Source organism: Ruditapes philippinarum, unplaced genomic scaffold (genome assembly GCF_026571515.1).
Source record: "Ruditapes philippinarum isolate M1 unplaced genomic scaffold, ASM2657151v2 ctg5368_1_1_1_1, whole genome shotgun sequence".
Classification (NCBI taxonomy): domain Eukaryota; kingdom Metazoa; phylum Mollusca; class Bivalvia; order Venerida; family Veneridae; genus Ruditapes; species Ruditapes philippinarum.
This window is the reverse complement of record NW_026851918.1, coordinates 47,732-62,131: the sequence shown is the minus strand read 5'-3', so window position 1 is coordinate 62,131 and position 14,400 is coordinate 47,732.

Genomic DNA, 14,400 nt, shown 5'->3' with positions numbered 1-14,400 from the left:
CAAACGGATATGATTAGGATACATGAAAAAAAATTTTAAAGTGGTCAACAAGGCAATACCACATGCCAAATATTTAAGGTTATGCATTAATAAGTATAAACGTGTGCGTATGTATTTTTTCTATATAAGACGTGTCCTTGACAATATGTGTAGAAATATATGAACAACTATGAAAGAGGACTTTTCTTTAGTGTGGTTAAACATGCAGTCTTTGGTTTCATAGATATCATTTAAAGAGAAAAACTTAAATTATGCATTAGGGACAACAGATGAATAGGGATCCCAATTCCTGTTTATGCTCACCAGAGCACAACTAGCTCATAGTGAGCATAAAAGGGAATTATATTGTAAGAGGGCTTGGTATAATGATTATCTCCGGTACAAAGATTCAACGACAATAATCAACACAAATATAGTTTATTCCTTTTACCTATATATCTTATACTATCCCGGATCCCGGGCATCCCGGATCCCGGGCATCCCGGATCCCGGGATTTTCCCCCACCCTAAATACCAGAAAGGATAAAATGACCGGAAAAAAAGAAAAGAAAAAAATGCACAGAACCAGATGAACACTTATATCAATTAACCAGACGAAAACTTACTACAGAGAAAACAGGTGAAATCGCTAAATAAAAAGTCAGTGTAAATATGATTTATTGAAAAGAATTCACGAAAACAAACATTTTAATCATCATTATATCTTTGCGCTCAAAGCAATACTTGCTGCTTTTAAAAAATGGCTTGAAAATTAATTTTTTTTGACGCTATGTAAGATTAAATTTGATTGGCTAAATAATTTTGGATTCCGGTCCTGACAGATAAATTTTGTAGAAAGCCGGAAGCCAAGCTTCGATTAAATTTTTGGATGAATTCGGAGTTTTAGGTTGTTTCTCAGTAAAATCCTAACGTAATACCGGCTCGCCGTGGCGAGCCGGCAAAAGAGCGAGAATATGTAGAGTTAGGTTAAAGTTTTATCAATATTCAATTTATCGAGTATCCGTGTCTTCGTGCATTCGCCCCGAAAATAGAAGTCTCGATAATTGACCAATTAATCGAGTCTTCTCGTAATCGTATTTTTCCCCGAACAGTCGAAGACACGATTAAGTGGCCAATTATCGTTTATTAGCCTTTCGCACTTTGAGTGCTTAGACACGATGACGAAACGACTAATATAGGGCGCCGATACGAAGATTTCTATCAGCAGATACGATAATTCTGCAGAAAAAGATCTCGTATCTTTTCCTATTAAAATATCGTTATTTCATCTAAAGTATACCGTGTCTACGTGGCGGTGCCCTCAAAATCCGGAGGCAAAGACAAATAAGTAGGTATATTATCGTGTCTTCGCCTTCGACTTTTGAGGGGAGAGGTCACGAAGACACAATATGGCAGCAATTAGCCACCATACAGCAAGGTTTCAGCATCCTTTAAACAGTCAAAATCAAGTTCAGTCTGAAATACTAATTTGAAGATATGCTATTAATAAAACTGGAAAATATAAAATAGTTACATAAGGATATATTTACTATCATATTGCATGTTAATATTTAAAATATGATTGGTTTTGAAGCTTAATAAATCCACTGACAATGTGAAATGGTAAAATAAATAATTGTATATTTTTGACCACGGTAATCTTTAAAAGTAAGCATTTCACAAATAAAGAAAACAACTTACTTATATCTACATACATCAAACGATATATACAAATCAGTAAGACTTTGAATTTTACATGAATCAAATAGTTTTTGAGAAAAAAAGTTAAGTGTTTGAAATAACTCATAACGTGTAAATAACACTGCCCATATTATAGGCAATATCTGACTGACTTCCCTTGGTATTATGTTTACGTAGGTATCCCAACGCCAATTTACTTTATTAACATCCTTTAGGTAATAGATATTTTTCTAAGTTTTTGTTTTTGTTTGTTAATAATATGGACGTTTCAAATATACAACGTAATGAAACGAAGCAAAACACATTTTATAAACCGCGTAGATTGTCATCTATTGTGTCTTTAAAAATTTTCCATGCTCATATTTGATTAAAATACATTAATCACATAAATCTATGGAAATCTATGAAATTCTTACTGAATACGTTTAATTTAAATAAAAGAAATATGTATGGGAAACTGCAGTTCATTTTACAGGTCAATTAAAGTTCGTCTTTCTTTTCTTTAAAAAAACTGCCAGTCGTTTTAATGACACTATAAATTCACAGTGTGACCACCTATAGTGTGTAGAGTTTTAAACACAACACATCTACTTTGTGTGAAGTCAAAACAATATTTTCTATTATGAATTTTGAGCAAAGTTGAACTTTTGTAAAGGCTCGTGCACGGTAAAATCTAAAACATAAAAAAGATAACATCAATATCGGTCAATGCAGGTTGGTTAATTTCAAACGGTTTATCAAGTTTATAATTTTCGTCTTTCTTATAAGAGCGCTTTTTTGTAGCTGTTATATTTGGTAAATGAGTAAGTCAGGTAAAATAACGCGGTTACTTTTTGTTTATGACGCCGAAAATATAATACGTATTCTAAACATCAATTCTTAATAACAAACAAAAACAACTGTTTTTTTAATAATGATTATGTTCATCATTTTTTTTATTTCAGTGATATCCTTTAATTAAATATATTAGTGATATCATTGACCTCAAAGGGATGGTGTGGTCAAAGTTGCAAACTTAAAGAGATCTTACTATTCCAGATGTTTTTCTTGTATAATTTATTGGTTATGTTACTCAATAAACAAACCAAATAAAATCTGGTAAATATTATTATCAAAAAGTAATTGAGTAAAAATATGCTATTATCTTAATACATATAATATCTATTATATTATATCTATGTTGCCATTGAATGCATATGCTTTATAATTTATGCTATGATTAAACAACCCTTTTATATCTTTTAAATGAATCTTTAAGTAAGTTAGATTCTTTAGGTACCAGTTAAAGCATGATATGGTTAAGAAACACTGTCTTCTGTTTGGATATATCATAAAATCACGCAATTAAATTCATTAAAAAAGAAAAGCCAAAAATATTGTTAAAGAAAGAGGCTATTTTGAATGGAAGCTCGAGTTTCAAGAGGCAACCCTTGTCCTAGCACCTGTTCATATGTTACCTTGATCACATCTGTAAGATCGTTATCATTTATCATAGTGATGGTAGGATCGAATCTTCATCTATGGATCTTAAGACTCAACAGATCATCTCCCTTGTGCTAGATTTCAATTAAGTTAATTTGCATCTATTAATAGCAATGTTAACAGAACCATTCTAGGAGGTTTTTAGTATGTATTACTTGTTGGTAATTGGTTTGACATCTTAATACCAATTTAAAGGACAAAAGGCTTAGAATTAAATATTTACTTCAAAGAAGAACAACAACAGTTTCGTTTTATTTGCATAATGAATTTATGATTAAGCATAGAGTTATATATAAAAAATGCTTAATAAATTTGACATAAACAGGACGGTTGGGTATATCATAAGTCAGAGATATATGTTGACAGACAGTGTTATCGCGGTTAAAGGGCGCAAAAAATAGAAATAACAACAGAACGAAAACAAAGACAAACAAAAACGAGCGCGAAAAAATTAAAAATATATTTCTTTTTCTGTTGCTCTTTCGTGTTGATGCCCCCAGACTTCAAAAGCGACAAACGAAATAATGCAAATGCAGAAATCAGCCACCACAGTTTTATAAGTATACAGTCATCAACTAAAAAAGGTGTATGATCCACCTAAGCGTAGATCTTCATGCAGTACAGCTGAATTTGGCGATCTTGTTCAATTTTATGTATATATCCGGAAGAAAATTAATATTGTCAAACAAATACACAGAAGAAATATGTTTCTATGCTGAAGATTTGTATCAATTTTCAAAGCATTTGTAAGTAAACAAAGGCACGGGTAAGTTGTATGGAATTGCTTTGTTTGGTTTTACAGTTTACCAGCACAATTTAGGTCATATTGGCTTACCTCGAGTATTACAAATGTAAATGTAACTCACATATTCCATTACCGTCCATGAACAGGCTCAATCAAACCGAGCCTGCAACATTTTCAATTTTGTCGTTTTGTGCGTCCTTTAGCGATTTTTTATTTCTCTCTATTTTAAAGCAACACCATGGTTCTAAATCTCCTCACCAGTTAGAATAAAAATTACATGGATGCCATTGATTCGAATCCATTTAATCTATTCTTGCAAACATGAAGGGACAAATGGTTTCTGCAATTTGGATGTGAACGTTTAAAGGCAGCCCACATTCACAAGTGAGGAGTTGCTAAGAATTCTAACTTGCGCCTGTTAGGCGGTGTGGCCTTTCCGCTTCGGGAATGCGAAAATGCAGAAACACAAAGATAGATAAAGTGAAAGTGTGTTGAACCTTTTTCAATTTCGCATTTTCTTCGGGGAAAAGCCCAAAATACAGCGTAGAGTAAATCAGCCACAATTGGAATCGGTATATTTGTAAAGAATGATTATAAGATGTGCAATGAATATGTTATCAGACAAATAAAAAAATATAAGTCAAAACGATATTTATATTGTTATGATTATTTCCATAGATTCACTGGACAGTTTGAAATTATATAGAAATTCAAAACCCTTTTTAAACCCCAAAATAAAATTTTAAAAATTGATTTTAAAAACTTTCGTACGTTCGTTTTTAATGTCCTTTTTTTTGATGGGCTATCCAAAAAGTTTAAAAAATTAAATATTTTTAATTTTATGTTGCCCAAATAACCTTTCTGTATTAGAAAGGATTAGAAAGACGTATTTTTAAAAAAACTACTCGACCCAAATAACTGCATTTTTTGTTTTCTTTTATATATTAATATTTTTCTTTTGGGGAAGGGGTTTTTTGTTGTTTTATACATATTTAAAAAATGTATAAAAAAAAAATTTTATGATTTAAGTATTATGTGTCCGAGCATTTTAGCATTACATTTTTCTGAAGAAATTAAGTAAAATCATATGCGGCGATTCCACTTTCTCCAATTGCACATATACATATTATTGGTTCCATTTCTTCTGAGACATCGTCTTAGTAAAATAGTAAATTCAAGCGTTAAAAACTTCCAGAGTTAGAACTTTTCACTTATACTTCTTATCCGCAATTTGTTGAAGACAAATAAAAAATGACGTCTCTAAAACATTACAAAAGCAAAAATAAGATATTCTCAGTTAATGTTTTTGTTTTTTAAAAAATGTGTTGTAAAAGGGTGGGTTGGTGGTAAAATAAATTCATACTAATCATGTCGTTCTATCAGTGTTCAAAAACTCCGATAGTGATAACACTCCCGTACTCACTATTTATACTAGTGTAGTTCCTACGCTCCCGTATGTAAAATAGTTCGCCAAAAATTGGTGTATATTTTTAGGTCTGTGTTTTTTTTAAATATTGTTTAATATAATAACAAACCATAAGAATAACCTTTTCAAAACGTAAAACATATATTTAGCTTTCTCCATTTTAAATTAGCCAAACATAAAAGTGTTTAATTATCTAAATCATTTGTTATTATAAATAAATAAACACTTTATAGGAGTAGCTATACACACTGAATATTTAAAATATCTAAACAAAACATCAAGGAAAGGGCGTTCAATGAACGCAGGGCCCCACCCGACCCCCAGTAACAAGATCCAGTGGCAAGGAGCCGGGACCCAAACAAAACAGGAAAGGGCGCAAGGCAGAGGACGGGCAGGCAAACAATACCTAGGGAATAAATAATCAGTTTACTGATAAGGAACTAACAGAAAACACATAAATTTATTAAAATTTGGCCCATAAGTCAAAAGGCACAGGGAAGGGACATGAGACCCGGGGAGGGGGAAAAAATAGAATAAATAATAACTGGGGCAAAGGGGAAGATACTTACCGTAGACGAGAAAACAACAAGAGACACAAAAGAGTCACCAAAACAGTATAAAACAACATAGACAAACATCTGAAGGAACACAGAGGGCGCCGCCTTGGAACGGTCAGCAGCATAAATACTGCCTGGGAGTTTAAACCGCGTTAATTGTGCACCAAACCTCACTCTTAGCCCCACCCATGTTCCTATAAACGAAGACAGTGTTTAATAAAATGAATCCCCGGGCAAGTGAAATTCTAACAGTTGTCAACGGTTACAAAAGGGTGAAATAAGTAAAAATCGAATGCTCATGCAGAAACATACAAAAAAAAACCCAATGACCATTAAACAAAAGTACTCAATGTCTTCAAAAGAAGACAGAGCAACAAAAAAGATCACCTACAAGGCCCCGACGAAGCAAGACTGAAAGACGAACATTAAGGCAATGTAGTCCCAAAGGGCTTTAAGAAACTTTCCATCACAGAGTCTCCCCACTTGGTTCGTCAAGAATTGTAATCAAAAAAGGAAAAAGCGCAAGTGATTATTCCAATAAAATAGAAATTTTTTGCCAAAATTGCCCCCTTTTGAAAACTGCCAAAAAAAAAAATGCGTCGTATCATTTTTTTTATTTTCAACTGCTTAAATTTTCAAAAAAATCTTATTTTAAAAAAAAATCCTTTTTAAAAAATTTAAAAGATGTTATGTTTTGAAATATTGTAAACCTGAAAACAAAAAATTTTTAAAAAAAACAAAAATGGCAATTTTGATCGTCTACCCACCTTTAAAAAAACTGCCCCTTGGTTTGAATTCCTAAATTTTTTTTAAAAAATATTGCAACAAATAACCGAAAGCAAAATGTTAACGAATAAATATATCTGTTTTTTCTCATTTAAAAAAAAAGTTATCAACAAAAACATACATTTTTCGTTCCAAGATGGCGGCGTTTGTTTACATTTTGTAGGATACGACGCAGTTTTGATTTCCAGCCCTGTTAATTAACTGTTTCCAGATTGAATTCATCAGTATTGAAGCATTTTTTATAGTTTGATAACAGTTTGAACTTGTAAAAGGAGGCTTTTCAATGAAACGGTCATTTTTCACAATATGCTCATGGGGTAAAGGGTTAAGAAGGGAAAACATGTTCATCACAAAGTATTTCCTATTTAGCAGGGACAACATATGCTCATCAAAATCTTTCTTATAAAGCAAGGACAACATATGTTCATCAAAATCATCGCTTTTTAGCAGGAACACAACAATATGGTTAAGACAACTTTATTAACCAGTTATAAATAGGTACTATCCAATTTAGGACACCCGTTTTATCTTGGATAAAAGCATCGACAGTCTCTGTCATATAGTCGTAAAACTTAGAATCAAAACGATAAAATTTAGTTTCAACGGAAGACTATTTTGACTTCATTTTCACGCAAATATTTAATCATTTACCTGAGAAGTTTAGTAAATATAAAATGGACAGTACTGAAACCAAAAGGTAATTATGTAAAACAGAAATATCTACCTTTGATAGAAAACCCCAAAATGAGTTTGGTGTGGTGGATAATATCTATATGATGGTAGCCTTGAGATAAATCAACAATAAAAACATAAGTGTCTTTTTGGAAAATAGTCTAAAGCAGCCTTCCAATCTTCCAATCTTATTTTTTTTCTTTCCATAACATCTTATTAACAACTTCTCATATGTAAAATCAACATTTTCTTATCTTGCTTATTTACAAAAACTGTTAGCAATATATGGAAAGAATGGGGTTTAGACAATTCGTTTACTTTAGTATAATTCTACTATAGATTATTTTACAAAATGCAATTTATTCGGGGCTGACTGATTATTTCTATAAAACATTTTTGAGGTGTATATAAAATGGTAATTTATATCCGTTAGTAATTGTTTCAATAACAACTTCAATAGCTCATATTTCTTCACAACTCTCTTTATTCTGTTTAACAGTCATTAAACTTCTATTGTTTTAACATTTTTACTGCTGTACTCTTGTAATTCAAAGAAATCGGAATTCATTTGTAAGCAAAAAAGATTTAATACTTATCATTGATCTCAACATCCCGTTTATTTTTTTGTACTCAAAACTTCTGATCCTGTAAGTGTGTATTGCCCTCTGGAGTGGCCCTTTTTTCGACAATCGAAACACACATTATTTTCTGTAGCCTGCCTCCCTGTCCTAAAAACTGGTTTTCTTGAAAACTTTGACCGAAAGTGACAGTAGCACTCTTGAACACATATGTGTCACTCACATGGCCTGTAAGAAAGAGTACCATAAGACGCTTTTTAAAATTAAATTTGAAATATTTTGAAGATCTAGCATGTGTTGTTTTAATCTTTCTCTCATCTTTAGCTTTGGCTTTTTGAATTTAAATTTTCTCTCGTTTTTACTGTCACTGCCAATAATTGGACTTTTGACAGTGTTTTGAATCATAATTATGTATATAAAATATAAAGCTTCAAAAGCATCTCCCGACTCCCCCCGGGGACTTACCTCCTGTAACTTGACTGCCTGTTATACCACAGCACGACGCTCGCAAATGTTGAGACAACTCATCTTTGTCAGCTACCCGAAACGTTTCATCTTGGTTTCTTTCTATATTAAATTTATCTATCAAGATGACAATTACTGCAATCGTGACAAATTTCAATAAACATGTCGTTCTATCAGTGTGTCAAAAGCTTCGATGGTGATAACACGTCACTTCTCACTTTTTATACTAGTGTAGTTCATACGCTACCCGTATGAAAAAATTAGAAAACTTAACGTAACGTTAATTAAAATATACTTATGAAATATTGATCATACAAATCAGAGGAAAATAGTATTTAATCCTCAAACTGCTTATGAACGTTTTATCTTTTATTTATAATGCAAACAGCTATGATGAAAAAGAAAAGTATAAAGTACTGTAAAAACATTAACCGCCCTTGGTTTCACAAAAAAATGTGATAACTAGAGATAGACCTCATAACCAACCACATTATTTGTTTGTAAGTTTGGGGGAATCTGAAGCCAAATTTAAATTCCACATACAAATAGAACAATATTTTATACACAAATATTTCGTTACAAGTCAAGTCAATTTTACCCTCAGTGTAAATTGTTTACTTTTTATATACTGAATGTCATTTTAAATTTAAGAATTACTAAAATATTTAATGTTATTTATTTAATGTTTATTTAATTATACTTTTGTTGGTATAAAAAATCCCCGGACTCGCAACACGCAGAGAGGCAAAGATAGGAAAAAACACTGAAAATCCGATAAAATGTCGTAAGATACCTTTCTCATTTTAAATTATTTTTCAATAATCAATGATAAGATTAACAATGATTATTAATCTTGAAAAATGGAACACTGTAAGATTAATGTGTCCCTAAATGAATCTGTCATGTTAACAAGAAATAGAGGATATTGAATGAGTGTAAGTTCAATACTGAATTTATTGCACGAGTTGAATAAAATTATATTATGCGACCCTCTGGCGAGCATAATATTATTTTATTCAACGAGTGCAATATATTCGGTAATGAACTTACACGAATTTAATATTCTATTTATCACATACCCAAAATAAAGACCGTTTAAAGTGAAATAAGAGTCACGCTAACATTTAGCGCGTCTTTACACTATGTTTGTAAAACGCTTATGACGTCACGTCAAAATATATGCACGGCCGTGCAATATCAAATTTACGGAGTCGCAAAATCGGCACGGGTGTGTGATAAACCTTAATTTCTTACACCAATATATACGCATTCGTAGACAATTATACTTAATATAAATACTTGATCAATATGCAAAAATATATGAAATTATAAATAATATATCAATTAAACGCATCAATGAGCATATAAACTTATTGAATATCATAAACTGAGAGTACCAGTTTCATTTGTATTCATATCACAGTTAAGCTACAGATATCATATCTTATAATATGAGACACTGTTTTTGCGTGTATTTTGCGCAGCCAGGCAATGGTTATAAACAATACTACAGCTACAGGAATTTCATGAATAGTTTGAACTTTGATTTGTATTAGTAAACGGTAGATGCCGAAATTTATTTATAAATACACTTTTGTTCTTTCTTACAACCTGCTGGGATATGATAAGAAAAATGTATATATTTATCACTTAATGTGATCTGGCTGTATAAAGTATTTTCATATAATTATAATACCTACAAAATGAAAAATAAATAAAGGAATACTTCTCATTTTTGTCAAAATGATACAATAAACAAATCTCTAATTTGAGTAATATTTCCAAATATTATTAATTAATATACTCAATTGATTCGATATAACGTTGCTATTTTTATGGAGGCTATTCGTTGCAAAACATCCAGCCTTGTTGATCTTAGTTGAACAGTTTGTTTACGGACAAAATACAATTGTATTTCTTTGTATGTAAACTCCAATGTTCTTCTATTCTTGGATTGAGTTTGCCGATTTAACATTGTAAACATGTATTTCAACAAAATACATTTTGTTAAACGACTTTTCTGAATTAGTAGCAATACCAAGTGTTCATCATAACATGCAGAATACTCATTGTTCGTGTATACGCCGACAAAACAGAAGTTACTTTCTTAGCTTTACATTGTCAAACCATCATGATTCGGATTAGCATAATCCCGCTTTACACGTTTTTCAATAGAAGATAAAAATAAGCTCCGCCAATCAATTTTCCCGCCCACTACATCATCGTAAATGACGTATTTATCCGCTCATTTTCAGTATTTACCGTCAGTCAGAACACGCACCGGCGTAAGTTCCGTTTACCACACCTTTAATGTGTTTAGTTATTCATCAAACATAATTCACTTGCATGATTGCCATTCTATGCCTTTATTCAATCATCAGCTGACTTTAAATAATTGTAGGCATATAAGTTTTGAAACGTTGTAGATTCCACATTTCCTAGAAAAAGAAACGAAAAAAAAATCACCAACTCACCAGGTTTCATACTGTCTGTTGTTACCGTTAAATATTTTTTCAAGAAAGAAAAAACAATTGATAAGAGGATGTTCAACGACAAATAAATGAGTAACATTAACAGTTAAGCTGCTACCTTGCAAATTCCAAATTTTCAAGTCAACATCTGATAGAGATTTTGATACGACTAAATACTAATACAGACCAAATTCTGGCTGTTGTTTTCCTATTAGTAGCATTTACTATTACATAAGTAACCTTCATTCTAGCGTATGACATGACTAGAATTTTTTTTTGACAATAGTAAAAAGTTGTATGTGCTATTTCGTGCATGACTATTTATTTTTACCATACCGTATACAAATATTTTCCCTTTTTTACTTTTTTTTCTCCAAAAATACTATTTAAATGAGTTCAAAGGTATGTGTGTTGATTATTAAGTTATGTATACTTTGTTTATTTTTTCTCCAAGAAAGCAATCACTTACAAAACTTAATAAACATTCTGTGTAGTATTTCATGTACATAAAAATAGATCTCTGCTTTTGATCAGATTGACAGCAAGTCTCGGTAACAGCTATTGACAGCATGTATACACATATTTTAGAGCTGTTATTGATTCAGTACAATTCATAAAAGAAGACCTTAACCTATGTCAGCTTACATATAATTTTATAATCAAAGGCTAAATCACATCCTATGACCCAAAATACCTCCCAGTGGATGTAAACAGAGATGCTAGGATACACCGAATATTTATTTCAACATTAAAATGGGACAAATTCACAGGTTTTTGGTTATACAACGGAATTATCGATAGTAAACTTCTGAATAATTCTGTGGTTATACATTTGGTCAAATATTTGGGATTTTTTTACAACCCAATATAGTCCTTTAAAGTGGCATTATGCTCAATTTTTCATTTTTAAGTTCAGCTGAATTAACTATATATATCAAAACATTGACTGTTATAATGGTGATTGACCAACAGTTGATATTGAAAAACGTTTAGATATAAATCTGCTTAAAATATAAAAAGACCGCCCATTCTTTTTTGAAAATTGAACGTTACAGATAATTTCCGATATTTTCCATGGGCCATGCGAGTTATTTATGTTTCATGCAAAATAAATGATAAACTTGAAAGGAATATTGGCAAAAAGTGAACTTATTTTGACTTTCACCAGTTCACTCACTATATACCCTTGGATGGGCATAATGTCACTTTCATAAAAAAAGGCGCAGACTTACTGTTCAGTTCTCTTTATTCGTGTTGCCAAAAGTGACTTCCATGTATCGCAACCTCGCATGACAAGCGTGTGAGTACAACCATTGTTTTAACGTTTGAAGGCACACAAAACCTAATAATAACAAATACAGTGGTTTGTGTCATTATATATGGGAAACATTCAGTTATGTTAACTCCCTAACTTAAGTTTTTGCATATAATTCTGTTCATTATCAGTATAAACGTTATTACATTGTTACTATATATCTTAAACAATTTTGCATTACTTGAATATCCTGTACCTGAATACGTTTTAACAAAATCAGAGGATAATCAGTCAACTGTAATGCAGTTGATGAAGGTGAAATTTATAATAGTTTTATATAATTTGAAATATTTTGTACCAGCAAGAGTTACTTCTCTTTATATTCTGCTTTTATGCAAATTGGCTCCGCCTACTAATTCTTGTCTATTTCCGTGATAATTCCATATATGGAAAATGCAAAATCGTTTACAAATGTTAATCGCGTTAGAATGTAACAGGAAAGTGTGGTGTTGTCAATCTTAGAGTGTCAACTGATGCAGTTACATTCTCAACGTCATGATGCACAGCATTAAACATGTTGTTGTTAAACGTGTTGTGTACGTTCTATCGTTTACATTTCTACATGTCGCAAATGTGAAGTTATACATTTATAATCAAAATGCTTATGCAGGCGTCACACTGTCTCGAATTTGGCATCAGATGGACACACGAATAAGGAAATGTTCAAATTCGGATCTGATCGTTATAACATCGTGCCATTCGTGGGGGCATCTTTTGCCATCGTTTGATCCCCGGCTGAATATTACAAGCTCCGGCAGCAACTTCGTGAGCGGTTCCAAAATCTTTGGCATGCCAAAAAATTGCCCGAAGACATTGCGAAGGTTCATTTTCGTGTTGAAGTCGTATGTCAATTTTGCCATTCGTAAGGCCGTCATGAAGCCATCTTGTCAAAGCGTGTAGTCTTCGTCTTTTCTTCGTGTGATTATCGGTGCAATCTGACATTTTTAGCCTCAAGGAGTCAATACGAAGTAAACACGAAGATTCCCGATAGTCTTAAAAAGGGAACACGACTACGCGAAGCCCCCGCAATACCGTCGTGTCGCCATCGTATTTTGGTACGATGCCATCGAGATGGGACCACGATGAGGCCGACGACAGCAATTTTTAGTGGCTCAAGCGTTGCATGTTTATCATGGTGGACATATAAACGGATAGACCATCTTCCTCATCTGTCCCTATTGCACATCTCTACAGAGACATCAAAAGCTTCCATTATTTGCAATTAATTTACAATTATTTTCAGTTTATTTCCTACATAATTACATGCTTTGATGATGCGTCAACCGAGAAAAAATAGGCAGAAGCATTGTAACTTTTAAGACACCTTAGAAAACATAATGAAGCCCACAGGCCCACTTTGAGTGGTATGATAAAGTTTTATAAAATATGATAAACAAAATCAACAAGGAAAGGCAACGTTTAATGAACGCAACCCCCACACAACCAAGCAACAAGAACCAAGCTACACAAAAGGACCCCACAGAAAAACGGACAGGGCGCAAGGTAGAGCACGGATAGGCTGATGACTTAAATGATACATAAGACGAAATAATGGTAAACGACAAGGAAATCAAAGAAAACAAATAAATGATTGATTTATTAAGTAAATAAAACTAGGGACAAAAGTGTCACCAAAACAGTATGAAATAACAAAGACATGCATCTGAGGAACAAAGAGGGGCGCCGCCTTGGACCGGTCAGCAGCATAAGCACTGCTGGTGAGTTTAAACCCAAAAATAACTCTTATGCCACCATGTTCCTATAAACGAGACGGTGTAAATAAAATGAATCCCCGCAATGTAAAGTTATAACAGTTGTTATGGTTTCAAAAGGTAAACTAAGTAAAACACCGAGATTATTATGTTGATACATATAAAGGAATACCCATATGACCATAACAAAAGTAGTCAATAATTTAAAGGAAGACAGAGGAGTAACAAAATAATCACCTACAAGGGCCCGACGAATCAAGGCAGAAGACGAACATTAAGGCAATTCAGTCCCAAAGGGCATTAAGAACTGTCCATCATAGAGTATCCCACTTGGTCCGTCAGATGTAATCAAAAAAGGAAAGGACCAACTGTTAAAGTGTTGAACACTATGCATGCGGTATATCTAAAAAAGTCAAACCTCCTTTGGTTAAACGTTTTAAAATTTTTAGTAAAGGCAACAATGACCAAAGATCTTGAGAAGTTTGTAAATAACATCTCCGTTAAAATCATT